The sequence below is a fragment of the Zonotrichia albicollis genome, chromosome 24 (assembly GCF_047830755.1).
Source record: "Zonotrichia albicollis isolate bZonAlb1 chromosome 24, bZonAlb1.hap1, whole genome shotgun sequence".
Taxonomy (NCBI): Eukaryota; Metazoa; Chordata; class Aves; order Passeriformes; family Passerellidae; genus Zonotrichia; species Zonotrichia albicollis.
The window spans coordinates 5,238,510-5,251,971 of NC_133842.1; positions in this window are offsets into that span (position 1 = coordinate 5,238,510).

Here is a 13,462-nt window from a genome sequence, read left to right on the forward strand (position 1 = left end):
GAATTGCTTTCCAAACTGGTAAAGTTAGTCACTCACCGAGAGCAACCCTTTTATGTGATGCATGTCAGGTCACACACTGACTTGCCAGGGTTTATCGCTGAAGGCAACAGAAGGGCAGATGCTCTTGCTGCACCTGCAGTGATGGCCACTCTCCCAAATGTTTTTGAACAGGCAAAAATCAGCCACCAGCTTTTCCACCAAAATGCACCTGGCCTGGTTCGCCAGTTTAACATCACTCGAGAACAGGCCAAAGCGATTGTGGCCACGTGCCCAAATTGCCAACAACATGCACTCCCTACAGTGAGTACGGGAGCAAACCCAAGGGGACTGAACAGTTGTGAACTGTGGCAAACAGATGTAACACACATACAGGTTTTTGGACGGCAGAAATATGTTCATGTTAGTGTAGATACCTTTTCTGGAGCGGTCTATGCTTCTGCCCACACAGGAGAATCATCTATTGATGCTATTAAGCACCTCTTACAGGCCTTTTCTTTCATGGGCATCCCCAAGGAGCTGAAAACTGATAATGGGCCTGCTTATAAATCCAAGGAATTCGGGAGCTTCCTGCAGCAATGGGGAGTAGAGCACAAAACTGGCATCCCCTACTCCCCTACAGGTCAAGCCATTGTAGAAAGAACTCACCGTGATATTAAAAGGGTCCTGGACCAGCAACAACAGGTTCTGAAGGTAGAACCTCCCCACATCCGGTTATCCAGGGCACTATTCACAATCAATTTTCTGAATTGTTCTTTTGACAGCCTGAACTCACCCATCCTACGCCACTTTGGGGGGAGCAGTCACAGGTTGATGAAAGAAAAACCTCCGGTTTTAGTAAAGGACCCTGAGACTTGGAAAATGGTGGGACCTTACAAATTGGTTACTCGGGGATGTGGATACGCCTGTGTATCCACCCCCTCTGGTTTAAGGTGGGTTCCTTCCAAATGGGTAAAGCCCTATGTTCCCAAAGTCTCAGAGAAATCTGCAGAAGCACCCCAGGTTGCTCACGCTGCCTGGAGAAGGAAACGTCGCATGCGTTCTCTGGAGGAAATTCCATTTAAGTCTCCTATCTGGAATAGTTTGTAATATATGTTTGTCTCAAGTTTTTGTACCAGTTTAGATCCCACTGTTCGTGTGTAGCCTCGAGACACCATGAGACCGAGCCTGCTTCTCGTCCTACTCGTGATCATCCCACCTGCGATCTCCTACATAGTACCGCAGCCCAAACCACATATGGACTACCTTGGCAAAGGTTCTCGGACACCATCAGAGAAACTGACAACTGGCTGAATGGACTGTTCAAAGGCTGGGGACTCGCGGGCTGGTTGGGATCTGTTCTGAAAACTGTGTTTTTAGTGCTGTTTATTTTAGTTATAGTTATTGTAGTTGTTAGCATTGGTTTTGGACTAATCAAACGCATGGTTCTCAAATTAATTTCAAGCTCATCCCCCCCCTCCTGAGGCCTACCATTTGGAAGCCCTTAGTGCTCCAATGGATGACCTGGAAGCCTCAGTGGAAAACACTGACCCTCCTGTAGAAGAAGAACCGATTTACCAACTATGGTTTGGCAAGCATTCTGCACCATAAACACAGTCCTCTTCTTTTTAAACAAAACTAGGGGGAGATGATGCGGTGTGTTGCAATGTCCTGTTTTAAGCTTCCGGGTCCCTTCCCAGGTGTGCCTAGACCTCTCTCCCTTCCCCCTTGCCCCCTTGCTGAGTGAGTCCTGTCATTCAGGCTTAAGATTCCAGCAAGGCGTCGTGTGGTTGGTCACGTTCAAAAGATGCCCCTATGCCCAGAGGTCATTGGCCCGTCTAAGTGTCATCCTCCCTTGAGACCCTGCCCCTCTCACCTGGTTGGTAGCTCACCTGTCCCCTCCCCTTCCCCTGTTCCTGGGATTAAAAGGTTAATCAGACCATGCGGCCGCATTCTGTTGGAGCAGTTGCCCCGGTTCAGACCTCTGTAACCATGGAATAAACATCTGGATATAACCCTCCAGCAGAATCCTCTCCTTTTCTCTCTTCACCATCGCCAGAAGTTCTCTCTCCTGAGGTAAGCGGAGTCCCTGACAAGCCTGGACTTGCTCAGTGCCCTGCTGCAATCTCCAGCAGCCGAGGTATCTCTGGGGTAAAGCACCACAGAAGCCGCCTTTGGCTCAGCAGCGAGGGTCACACTGACCCAGGCACAATCTACCTGGTTATATTGGGATTCCTATTCCAATACCTATTGATTTGTTTCTTCAAACTTTATTTGCTTTATAACTGAGGCTTTGAAGCCTTCCCCTTTAGCACCTACTATATGCACAGTATCTTGACCCTTTTTGCATGCCTTTGGGATTCTATAAGCACAAGTTCTTTCAGCCCCTGTGTCTACTAAGAATCTTCCTCATGGGGATCGATTTTTAAAAATATCAAGGGCTCCTGATGATATTCTTTTCCCAGGAGGTAGAGTCCCTGACACCCCAAGTCTTCTACTTCTCCATTTGCTCAGTCTCATAGACCCTCAGCTCCTTTTCCCTCTGGGGGAAATTCTTTCTGACATACTCACTCTCTTTACAGTAAAAACAAACTGGTTCTAGGTTTCCATGTTTACCAAACTCCTTTTTGTGTCCAGTCCCAAGACACCAGTTTCCCCTCTCTGTCTATCTTCTCTGACTTGGGGTCCCCCTTCCTTACATGGGTTGTTCTTTGCATGCTCGTTTCCTTCCCTAAAGGCAGTTGCCATTACCTTGGTTTTGTCTTGGTCTTCTCTTTGTCCCTCTTTACATATATTCTGTGCTTTCCTTAAAAGATTCTCTAGCCTCCTTTCTTGACAACCATCTAACTTTTCTAACTTTCTCCGTACATCTGGCCAGGCAGGAGTGATGAAATTTATCTTTAGTAAGATCTGTCCGACCACTGTATCAGGGTCAACTCCTGAATATTGCCTCATATTCCTTCTCAGTCTCTCTAGAGACTCTGTTGGGGTTTCTTCCTTCCTTTGCTGCTCATCGAAACTTTATGAGCATTTTAATTACATGGAGCTGCCTCTTTGATAGTTCTTATAATCAATGTTCTATATTCCTCCATGTTTTGCCACCCCCCAGTGCTGTTGTGGTCCCTGATGGGGTGCACTGTGAGCATTTTCAGGTCCCCAGGAGGTATTTGCACATGGTCCCTTTCCCATATCCATATCTCAGCCATTCGGATCATCTGACTTTGTTCTGGTGTGAATAGCATGGTCATGATTGATTGCATCTCTTCCCATGTATAAATATTAGGCCCCAGAAACCGGTCTAACTGTTCCTCTAATCCAGTGAGGTCCTCTAGTAATCCTTTCAATTATTTCTTGAACATTCTTACATCAGAAGAACTGAGAGGCACGGTTACAAATCTAATTCCTCCCTGCACCCTACACAGGGGTACTTCCCTCAGGGGATATAATCCCGCTTCTTGGTTCCCATCCCCTGATCTGCTTTCCTCTCAATGTGCCACCCTGTTTCTAGTGTTTTGACAAGGCCCATCCGGGGGTAGGGGAGGTGCATCTGGGGCTATTGGAGGTGGAGGGGGTAAGTGTTCTAATGGGTCCCATTCTTTATTTTCTGATGCCTTAAACGTGCTCACCTTTGAGGGTGAGGTCCCCCCCTCCCAGCAGGCAGCATAGTCACTCTCTTCCTGATTGAATGGTTTCTTAGCTCTTACATGGATGTTTAATGCCTGACACATCCACCCTTCATCTGACCCATATCTCAGCCAGTATACATGATAGCTCCTAATTTCCCTTCTGGTCCATTCTGCCATGCAATACTGAATCATGTTGACCTCATCCTTATCTCTGGTCACATTTCCATAGGTCTAGTTTCCTTCCCAGTGGGCCATCTGGGAGTATACCTATTGGTACCTCTTCAATTTCTACTCCTCCCCTTGGGGATTCCCTATTTGCCCATTGTCCCATCCTGACCAGCCCATCAAAGGCCCTTTTCTGACAGAGCCCACCTTTCCAGCCACATGCAGCCCTCTGGACAGCGCCTGTGTCTCTCAGAAGGGAAAAGGAAAGGGGGAGTGGGAAAAAAAGGAACAAGGAAAGGAGGAAAGAGAAGGAAAGGGAAGAGCGAGAAAAAACAAAAAAAAGTGTACTTTTCTTTTGACAAGTAAAAATTAAAAAAATCTTATGATCCAGGGGCTTCGGTATCACCGGATTGGTCCCTGCCCTTCCTCTCCTCGGTTCAATGCTCTGGTCCCACGGTTGCACTCTGCTCCCTGTCCCACCTGGCTCAGCTCGGCTGTGGCCTGCCCCTAGCCCAATTCACCTCGGCAGCTGCAGTCCCACCCCTGGCCCTACCTGGCTCAGCTTTGGTGGCTCTGCCCACTCCAGTTCGACTCAGCGGCTTTCATCCAACCTCTGACCCAACTTGGTTCGGCTTTGGTGGCTCTGCTCACCCCAATTAAACTCAGAGGCTCAGCCTGCTCCACTTCAGGAGTTCCTGCTCCTGGCCTGACTTGGCTCAGCCTCAGCGGCTCTGCCTGCCTCGATTTGGTTCGGCTCAGCAGCCGGCCCAGCCTGACCCCCTTGGTTCAGCAACTCTGCGCTGACGTGACTTGGCTTGGCAGCCAGACTGCCCCAACCCCCTTGGCTCAGCAGCACAGAAACTGCTCCACTGGCTCCTGGGTGACCCCCTGCAGCAAACCCCCTGGCAATCAGCCCACTCCAGCCCGGATTTGGCTGGCCCTGGAAATTACAGCGCTGGCTGTGCCCCAGAGGCTGCCCTCGCTCTGAGCACCACACGAACTGCTGTGTCATGTGGAGCTCACCGACTCTCTTGGTGTGTGCTGGATGGGAATCCTGCCACGGGTCCCCATCCTGGCGCAAATATGGTTTCCCTGATGGGTGAACCCTGCTCCCAAGTCCCCACAAACCCTTCAATCTTATGTGTCCCGCCGGCTGTGGGGTCCTTGTTTATGGGATCCTCGCTTTCTTCCTCCACCCATGTGTGCAACTGTTTCTTTTTCCTTTCTACCGTCCAATATCCTGATGCTTCAAGGGACCAGGATAGATCCAGTATATTACTAATGTGAAGCTCAGTTACCAGAATTACGGAGTCACAATCTGGCAAAAAATAGTTATGTGGATGGTGTTCACCCCTCTTCCCCTCTTTTCTTTATCCAGTCTCCCGGTGTCTTTGGGCTTCCAACCTGCAACCACTGGTGGAACTGGGAGAGTCCAATAGACTCTGCCCAATCTGTGGCAGGGGTTGCCCCTTTTGAAAACTCTTAAGGACACCAGGTGTATTTCCCAGAAGAGTCCCCATTTGTGAGAAATGATGCTCACTTCCAAAAATTTAAAAGGATTATTAAAACCTTTCAAAAACTACAACAGAAGACTGAATAGAGAAAATATTACGGCACTGGAAGCAAAGGATTATTTCCCACGATGTGCTTGCCCACGTGGTGGATGTTTCGCCTTTTAACCCTTTAGACTCTCTCAAAATCTTGTTAATCAACTCTTTCTTCTCTGTCCAGTGGTGGAGGTCACTTCCTTACATCTTGATTGGAGGTCAGGTGTTGCCATAGTAACAAGCCAACCCTCCCAAATACCCCAACTACCAGGTAACCATGTGATAACAACAACACAAGGGAGGTAAAAAAGGACTATAAATCTATAAAACTTTCTTAGGATATCCATAACATCTGCATTTTAATTGTGAGACTCAACTATCCTATTACTCATCTATCACACAATTGTTTCAAAACTGCTTCCTGTTCCACCCTGATTGTCCCTGCAGTGGAACAGGACATCTTTCAGGCACTTCCACAAGGTCAGGCTTCTCATATCATGGTAAGTCTGGGATGGAAATGGCCTTATTAAGAAGGAGAAAAGCAGAGAAAATGGATTAGAAAGTCGTAGGAAAAAAATACCCTTCTTACAAAAAAGGTTCACCAAGTCATTCCCTGCATTTCTCCTTTCCAGATTCTTTCAGTATTCTACTCTGGGAGGTGCAGCTTGTTCTGCGGCTTATCATGAACTGATTATGCTCTTGATTTATACCAGCACAAGATAGGTATAATCATCTAAACTGAAAACAGAAACTGCCTCTGACAACCAATTTTCATGCTCTAGATCACTTTCCAGGTGTCTATGGAGATGTGTGAATGATTATCACACAACTCTCCACTTCTGGCTGCAGCTTCTGGAGATTCTCTCTCTGAATTCAGTCAAGGTTGCATTCCCCAACAAGTCCTGATACTACCTCCTGTTTTCCAAGATTGGAACAGTCACAATGAAAACCTCGCCAATGACAGAACTCCCCAGTCCACCAGGAAAAGAAAGGACAACATTATCAAGTTCTCCAAACATTTGTCTTGCTTTGCTGCAAGAGTCCTGCTGCAGGCACAGTGTGGAAAGCCAAGAGAAGCTGCAGCTGGTGGTACATCTTGTGACAGGAGCTCGACCTAGTTCTCCAGGAAAGGTTTTTGAGAAGAGCAGACAGAACTGTGGAGAAGATTCCTATAAAACTGAACCAGCTTTCCAGAAGTGAAATGAAAATGAAAAGAAACCATCTGAAATGTTTTCCTCTATTTATTTCTATGCTCCCCTTTTCAATCTTGCAGTACTTCTCCATGCCATGAGTTCCAAATGCATCTCACCTCAAAGATCGATGACGTAGTGAGTTTTAGACACTCTAAAATACCACGAGCTGCACACAGTTTGCCTTCCCCTGTTTTTGCTGGAAAGCAATGCTGGAGCCATCAGTGAAGTGCTTGGATCAGGCATGAATCCTGCAGGCAGGGAATGTGCCCCGGCAGTGTGTGACCCTCAGCAGGGGCAATGCTCAGCAATCCTGCAGGCAGGGAATGTGCCCCGGCAGTGTGTGACTCTCAGCAGGGACAATGCTCAGCAATCCTGCAGGCAGGGAATGTGCCCCGGCAGTGTGCGACCCTCAGCAGGGACAATGCTCAGCAATCCTGCAGGCAGGGAATGTGCCCCGGCAGTGTGTGACCCTCAGCAGGGACAATGCTCAGCAGCATTGCTGTGCGTGGTCTCCATGGAACCACGAGCAGCTGCTGAGCTCAGAAGCCTTCGCAGCCCCCGCTCTGCTCCAGCGCCCCTTGGCAGGGTGGGCTCCTGCCCTGGCTCTGTGTGCCAGGAGCCGGCAGCGCTGGGTGCAGGGAGCCCAGGGAGGGCACAGAAACGCTGGGTGAGAAATGCTGGGGCACAGCGAGATGGGCGAGTGCAGCCGGCCAGGGCAGAGGAGCAGCACGCCCAGGGGGCACAGCCTGCAGGACAGACGGCCAAGGGGAGAAAAATTTCTCAGGAGGGTGGAGAACAAACTTTTAGTTGCAAACTTCAGAGAATGAGGTACTTGGAAAATCTTAAACAGCATTGAATTACAGTAAATCACTTCATAAAGCACTGACTGAGCAAACTCTAACCTGTCCAATTGCAAGTTAATCAGATTTTGAGAAGAGGAAGTCAGGAGAAGAGAGAGAGGGAGACAGAGATCCACAGTCAACCCTAGATCTCAGCTGCTGTGAGCTCCAGGGCCGTGGGACGTGTCAATGTCACACCCGTGTCACAGCCTGACCTGCTCTGGTCCCTCTCCCAGGTGGGGTTTTTGGGGTGCCAGGGGCTTGGCAGCCACTTTGGGGCTGCACCAGAGGCTGCAATGGCTGGGGTGGGGCAGTGACCACCCCACCTATGCAGAACTTACCCTGCCCCCAAACACACACTGGAAATGTCTGGGGCCGTTCATCATTTCTCTTCTCTCCAGCACCGAGGCAACGGACTCTGGATAGAGCTCTGAGCTCGTGCCCAAGACAACCACCCCTGGCAACAGGGCTCTGTTGAGAAGGATGAAAGTTACACAAGAAAGTCTCACAGATATGTATGGTTGGCAGAAAGATTTTTGAATGTAAAATCTGAAGAAGGAATAGAAGTGAAAGCAAGTTTTGATATAGAAGAAAAGAATTGCTGAGCCAGTCTTACTGGACAGCTAAGGCAAAGGGTATCTTACTTAGAAGGGGTTTTTATGGCTTAGAGCAAAGGATAAACCCATGTCAAACAAGAAGATGTTTACACCAAGCAAAAGATACCACTGGCAAAAAAGACTGCCGATGTTGCAAGTAGAAAAAAGGTCTCAGAATTTTCCACTGCAAGAAAACTGAAAACCAACTTCTAACTTGTTAATCTAAACAAGCTTAACTGTAATGTAATAACTTTAATGATTGAAGAATAATAACATGAATATGGTAATTATAATAGTTCTGATAGGCTATAGGTAAAAGTTAAGGTATAGACTGGTTCTTCTGTATTAGGATGCTCAGCAAGGAAAGCATATAATGCATTTGTAACCTAAACTAAAGGGTTTTCAGGCTTGTCTGAAGCTGGAGCTGACAGCTGCAGGCACAGGCTCTATCACCCGTGACCCTGGACTGCTGTAACATCTTGGACACAATAAATTGCATTTGTGAGAGCCACCTGGCATCCTGCATCTCTCATTCCAGCTCTTACTCTATGGAAACTCATGGAACCATGGTCAGTTGTGACAATGAGGGTTGAAGGACACCACGGTGACACTACGGAACCTCACGGAACCAAGGGGCCATGGTGACACTGTGGTGCCTCATGGAATCAAAGAGACCATTGTGAAACTTGGGGGCCCCAAGGAACCAAGGGAACATGGAGTAGGTCTGGCTGGCTGGGCCTCCTGGGGACTACCTGACAGGTCCAGCTGGTCTTGGCATGTTGAGGGCTTCTCATCTGCCTCTGGAGCACTGGGGCTCTGGGCTTTCCTTCCTATGGAAAAGAACTGTCCTTCTCCTCCAGGCCATGGCCAAAATGGGGATTCCTTCTCCAAATTGCCTTCTATGCAAAGATTGTTCTCAGATGAAATCTGCCAGGACAGACAGATCCTGCTGCCTTGGCTAACCAGGGGCCACCTCTCATCTGCCTTTCAAACACTGGGACCATGTGCTCTTCTTTCTTATGGGAAAAAACATCCATCTCAACCAGGCAACCATGGCCAAAATTGGGCATCTGCCCCCAGAATTTCCTATATCCAAGGATAGCTCCCAGACAAAAGGTGCCAGGACTGACAAGCCTGGCTGGCCTTGGCTTCCTGAGAGCTGGCACTCATCTGCCTCTGAAACCATGGGGCTTAGTGCTTTCCTTCCTTATGGAAAGAACTCTTCTTTCTGTCCAGGTGCCCACAGCCAAAATTGAGATTCCACCTCCAAAAATCCCTATGTCCAAGGATAGCCCCTAGACAAAAGGTGCCAGTAGAGATAGGTCTGGCTGGCTTGGCCTCCGGGTGGCCACCTCTCATCTTCTTCCAAAACACTTGGACTTTGCACTTTTCTTTCCTATAGAAAAAAAACAATCCATCTTGACCAGGTGCCCATAGCCAAAACTGGGATTCCACCTCCAAAACTTTGTACATCTAAGAATTGCTCCCAAAAGAAAGCTGCCAGGACAGCCAGGTCTGGCTGCCCTTGCCCTCTTGGGGGTTGCCTCTCCTCTGCTTTCCAAACACTGGGGCTTGGAGCTTTCCTTCCAAGGAAAAGAACCGTCCTTCTTATGTATGCAGAAATGGCTGAAAATGGGATTCCACCTCCCAAATTTCCTAGATCCCAGGGTTTCCTTCAGAAAAAAAGCTACCAGGACAGAGAGGTCTGGCTGGCCTAGGCCTCTGATGTCTGCTTTTCATCTGCCACTCAAACACCAGTGTTCTGTCCTTTCCTTCCTATGTAAAAGAACCATCCATCTCCTCCAGTGTCCATGTCTGAAATTGGGATTCCACCTCTAAAATTCTGTATATCCAAGGGTTACTCCCAGGCAAAATCTGCCAGTACCATCAAGTCTGGCTGGCCTTGGCCTCTGGTGGCTGCCCCTGCAACACTGGGGCAGGGTTTTCTCTTTCCCATGGAGATCACTGGGACACTGTGGGGACCTCATGGAACCAAGGGGGTCATTGTGGCACCACTGTAGCCCATGGAACCAAGGGGATCATTGTGGCCCCCCTGGAGCCCATGGAACCATGGGGATCATTGTGGCACCACTGGAGCCCATGAAACCAAGGGGATCATTGTGGCCCCACTGGAGCCCATGGAACCAAGGGGCCATGGTGACACAGAGGGGCTTAATGGACCCAGAGACCATTATGACTCTGTGGGGCCTGATGGAACCATGGAGACCATTGTGACCCTTCAGGGTCTCGTGTCACCAAGGGGGCATTATGACACCTCAGGGCCTCATGGAAGCAAGGGAGCATTGGGACACTGTGGGGCCCCATGGAACCAAGGAAACATGGAACAGGTCTGGCTGGCTTGGCCTCCCAGAGGCCACCTGACAGGTCTGGCTGATCTTGGAATGTCAAGGGCTGCCTCTCATCACTCCTGGAGCACTGGGGCTCTGTGCTTTCCTTGCTATGGAAAAGAACTTTCTGTCTTTTCAGATGCCCATTGTCAAAATGGGAAGACTCCCTAAAAAATTTCCTGTATGCAAGGGTACCTCCCAGAAAAAAATCCTGGTACCTCTGGCTGGCCTTGCCCTCTGGTGATCACCACTCATCTGTCCCAAAACACTGTGGCTCTGATCCTTTGTTCCTATGGAAAAGAACCAGCCTCCTTGTCCAGGGACCATGGCCAAAATTAGAATTTGGCCTCCCAAATTCTGTATATCCAAGGATTGCTCGCAGACAAAAGTAGCCAGGACAGACAGGTCAGGCTGGCCCTGTCCTCCGGTGAGCTGAATGTTTTCAGTTGGAAACACCTTGGAGAGGGCCCAGAGATGTCCCAAGGAGGGGTTTGGAGGCCTTGGGCACATGAGCACAATATAGGGACAAAAGAGCTCTGTTCTCTGTGGGGTGGAGACTGAGGACAGTGGAGCAGAGCCAGGAGAGTGTTTAAAGAGCAATTTTAGGGATGGTGGATCCTTTTGTCATAGTGGAAAAAAGCCAGAGAGAGAAAGAATTAATGGCAAGGGCAGCAGGGGAGGCCCAGACTGGCACCAGGAGAAAGGAATTTCTGTGGCAAGGCAGGACTGTGGTGCTGCACGTCCCCAGAAGGAGCCTGGAGCAGCCCAATGCTTTGTGCGGGCAGGCAGAGGCAGGCAGGAGGCAGAGCTGTCAGCAAAGGAAGAGGCCAGCCAGGTGGGGCAGCCGGGGGATGCTAACAGCCTGCAGGGACAGAGGCACAGGGCAGGGACACCGTGGCACAGCCTGGGCTGCACAGGGCACAGGGATGGGCAGCAGCTGCAAGACAGCCCTGCCAGAGCCAACTTGGGCAGCACTTTGGCCATGGCTGCTGGGCCTGGGCCTGAGGCCACGAGGGGACAAGTGACCCTTGCAGGGCTGGGGCCTCATTGCCTCCTTGTCCCTGCTCAGCAGCCTGGCAGGGGCCGCCCCATGCTCCTGCCCTTGGCATTGCCCATCCCCACATGCCAGTGCCCATCCTGGGAAGAGCCCTGAGCAAGGAGGGAGGGACAGGATCTGCTTGGCCAGGGGCTGGGGCTCAGGCCTTGGCCCTTTGCATTCCTCAAACACATCCAGCTTTGCTTAACACCAGAGACACCTTTGCCTTGCTTGTCCCCACCTACCATCACTGCCTCCAGTGTTCTGCTCTAACTGGAACCTGGGGACACTTTCTCACTTGTGTCCCTGACAGAAATCTCTTCAAATACAAGAAACTTCAGTGTTTCAATGTAACTGAGTTCTTGAGTGTTCTATGAGATCACAGAGCTGGCTGTGATGTCACAGAGGAGGGTGTGAGGCCATAGAGCAGACTCTGCCATCATAGAGTGTGGCTCTGTGGCATCAGAGAGTGGGTTGTAACATCACCAGGTGGCTGTGTAACATCATAGGGCAGGCTGTGACATCACAGGGTAACTTTGTGGCATAGCAGTCTTCTGTGACATTACAGCACTGTTGTATGAAATCACAGGGTGACATCATAGAGTTGGCTCTGTGACATCACATGGGCTTTGTGTCATCTCAGGAGGCTTTTCGACATCACAGAGGCAGTGTGACATCACAGATATGTCCATGTGACATCAAGGTGGGCGTTGTGATGTCACAGGGGAGATATGATATCACAGAGATAGGTATGCGACATCCCAGGAGGCTGTGTGACATCACAAGTGGTTGTATGACATCATATGGGCTGTATGACATCCTAGGGGCCATGTGACATCACAGGGGCTGTGTGAGGTCACTGGGGAGGTCACTCTGCCCCGGCCCCCCTCACAGTTCCCCCCAGAGCAGTCCAACCCTGCTCGTGCACAGCGGGGTCCCCTGTCCCCCCGGGTCCCCCCGGGTCCCCCCACCCCCGGCCCCGCAGCCTCCCCCAGAGGATGTTCCGGGAGATCGACCCCAGAGCCTGACACGGGGACGGGGGGCCGGGGCCCTGGGGGTGGCACAGGGGGACAGGGACCCCCCGGCAGCGTCCCCGTGTCCCCCAGGGCCAGAGCCTGGGCCAGGGCTCCTTCACCCTGCTACCAATGAGGGCTTGAGAGCGCTGAAAAAATCCCCAGCAAGGGATCAGCCAAAACCAGATTGAATATTAAGGGACAGCCGCACAAAGTTCCTTGGAAAGAGTCACTCTGCTCCTGACCGGACACTTCAGGCACACCAGGGAAAAAAAGCAGCAACAAAACAAAACAAAATCCAGGCAATCAAACCAGAAATGAACCAAGAACTGGGACGTTTATTCCTGTGGAAAAGAATTGTCCTTCTAGTCCAGGTACCCATGGCCAGAATTGGGATTTCACCTCCAACATTCCCAACATTCCCTGTTGTGACAGACTGGAGGAGATTGTTGGCTGGAAACATTTTGTGTGTGGGGGGAGGAAGGAGCAGGTCCAGCCTTGCCCTGCCCTGGAACCCCAATCCCCCCAGAGCCTCTATCCCAGCCCAGCAGTGGCTGCCAGTCCCTGGCACAGCACAGGCAATGCCCCACAGCCACCTCTGCAGCCCCAGCCCAGCTCCTGAGGGACCAAATGAGCCCAAGGCCCACCTCGGGGAGGGATCCAGGAAGATCAAGGGGTATTGAAGGCTGACCACAAAGCAAGCACACATCTTGACCCTACCTCCTCATGGAATTTCCATTTGAACAGTGCTGGAATCCAAGAGTTGGTAGCTTTGTGTGTGCTCCTCTGTATCTTTTTTGCCTTGCTCTCTTTCTGTGTCTTCTTCTTCAGTTTCTGTGCTCTTTCAAATTTTGATCAACATGAAATTGAACAGGCTTAGAATTTTTGAAGTTGAATGGGCGAAGTTAATGCTTTGAGAAGTGTTTTTTGTTGATTGAATGTCTGTTGTAGTTTGACATGTGAAGTATTTTTAAAAGTAATACAAAACTTTTTGTGTAACTGACAGTCTGTTAAACCACTGAGATACTGAACACGCCTCTGTGAAAAGATGAAAAAACTCAGGAACCTCCTCTTTCTTTTCCAGTCAACAAAGAAGCAGTGGGCCCTGGCCCTGGCCCTGGCC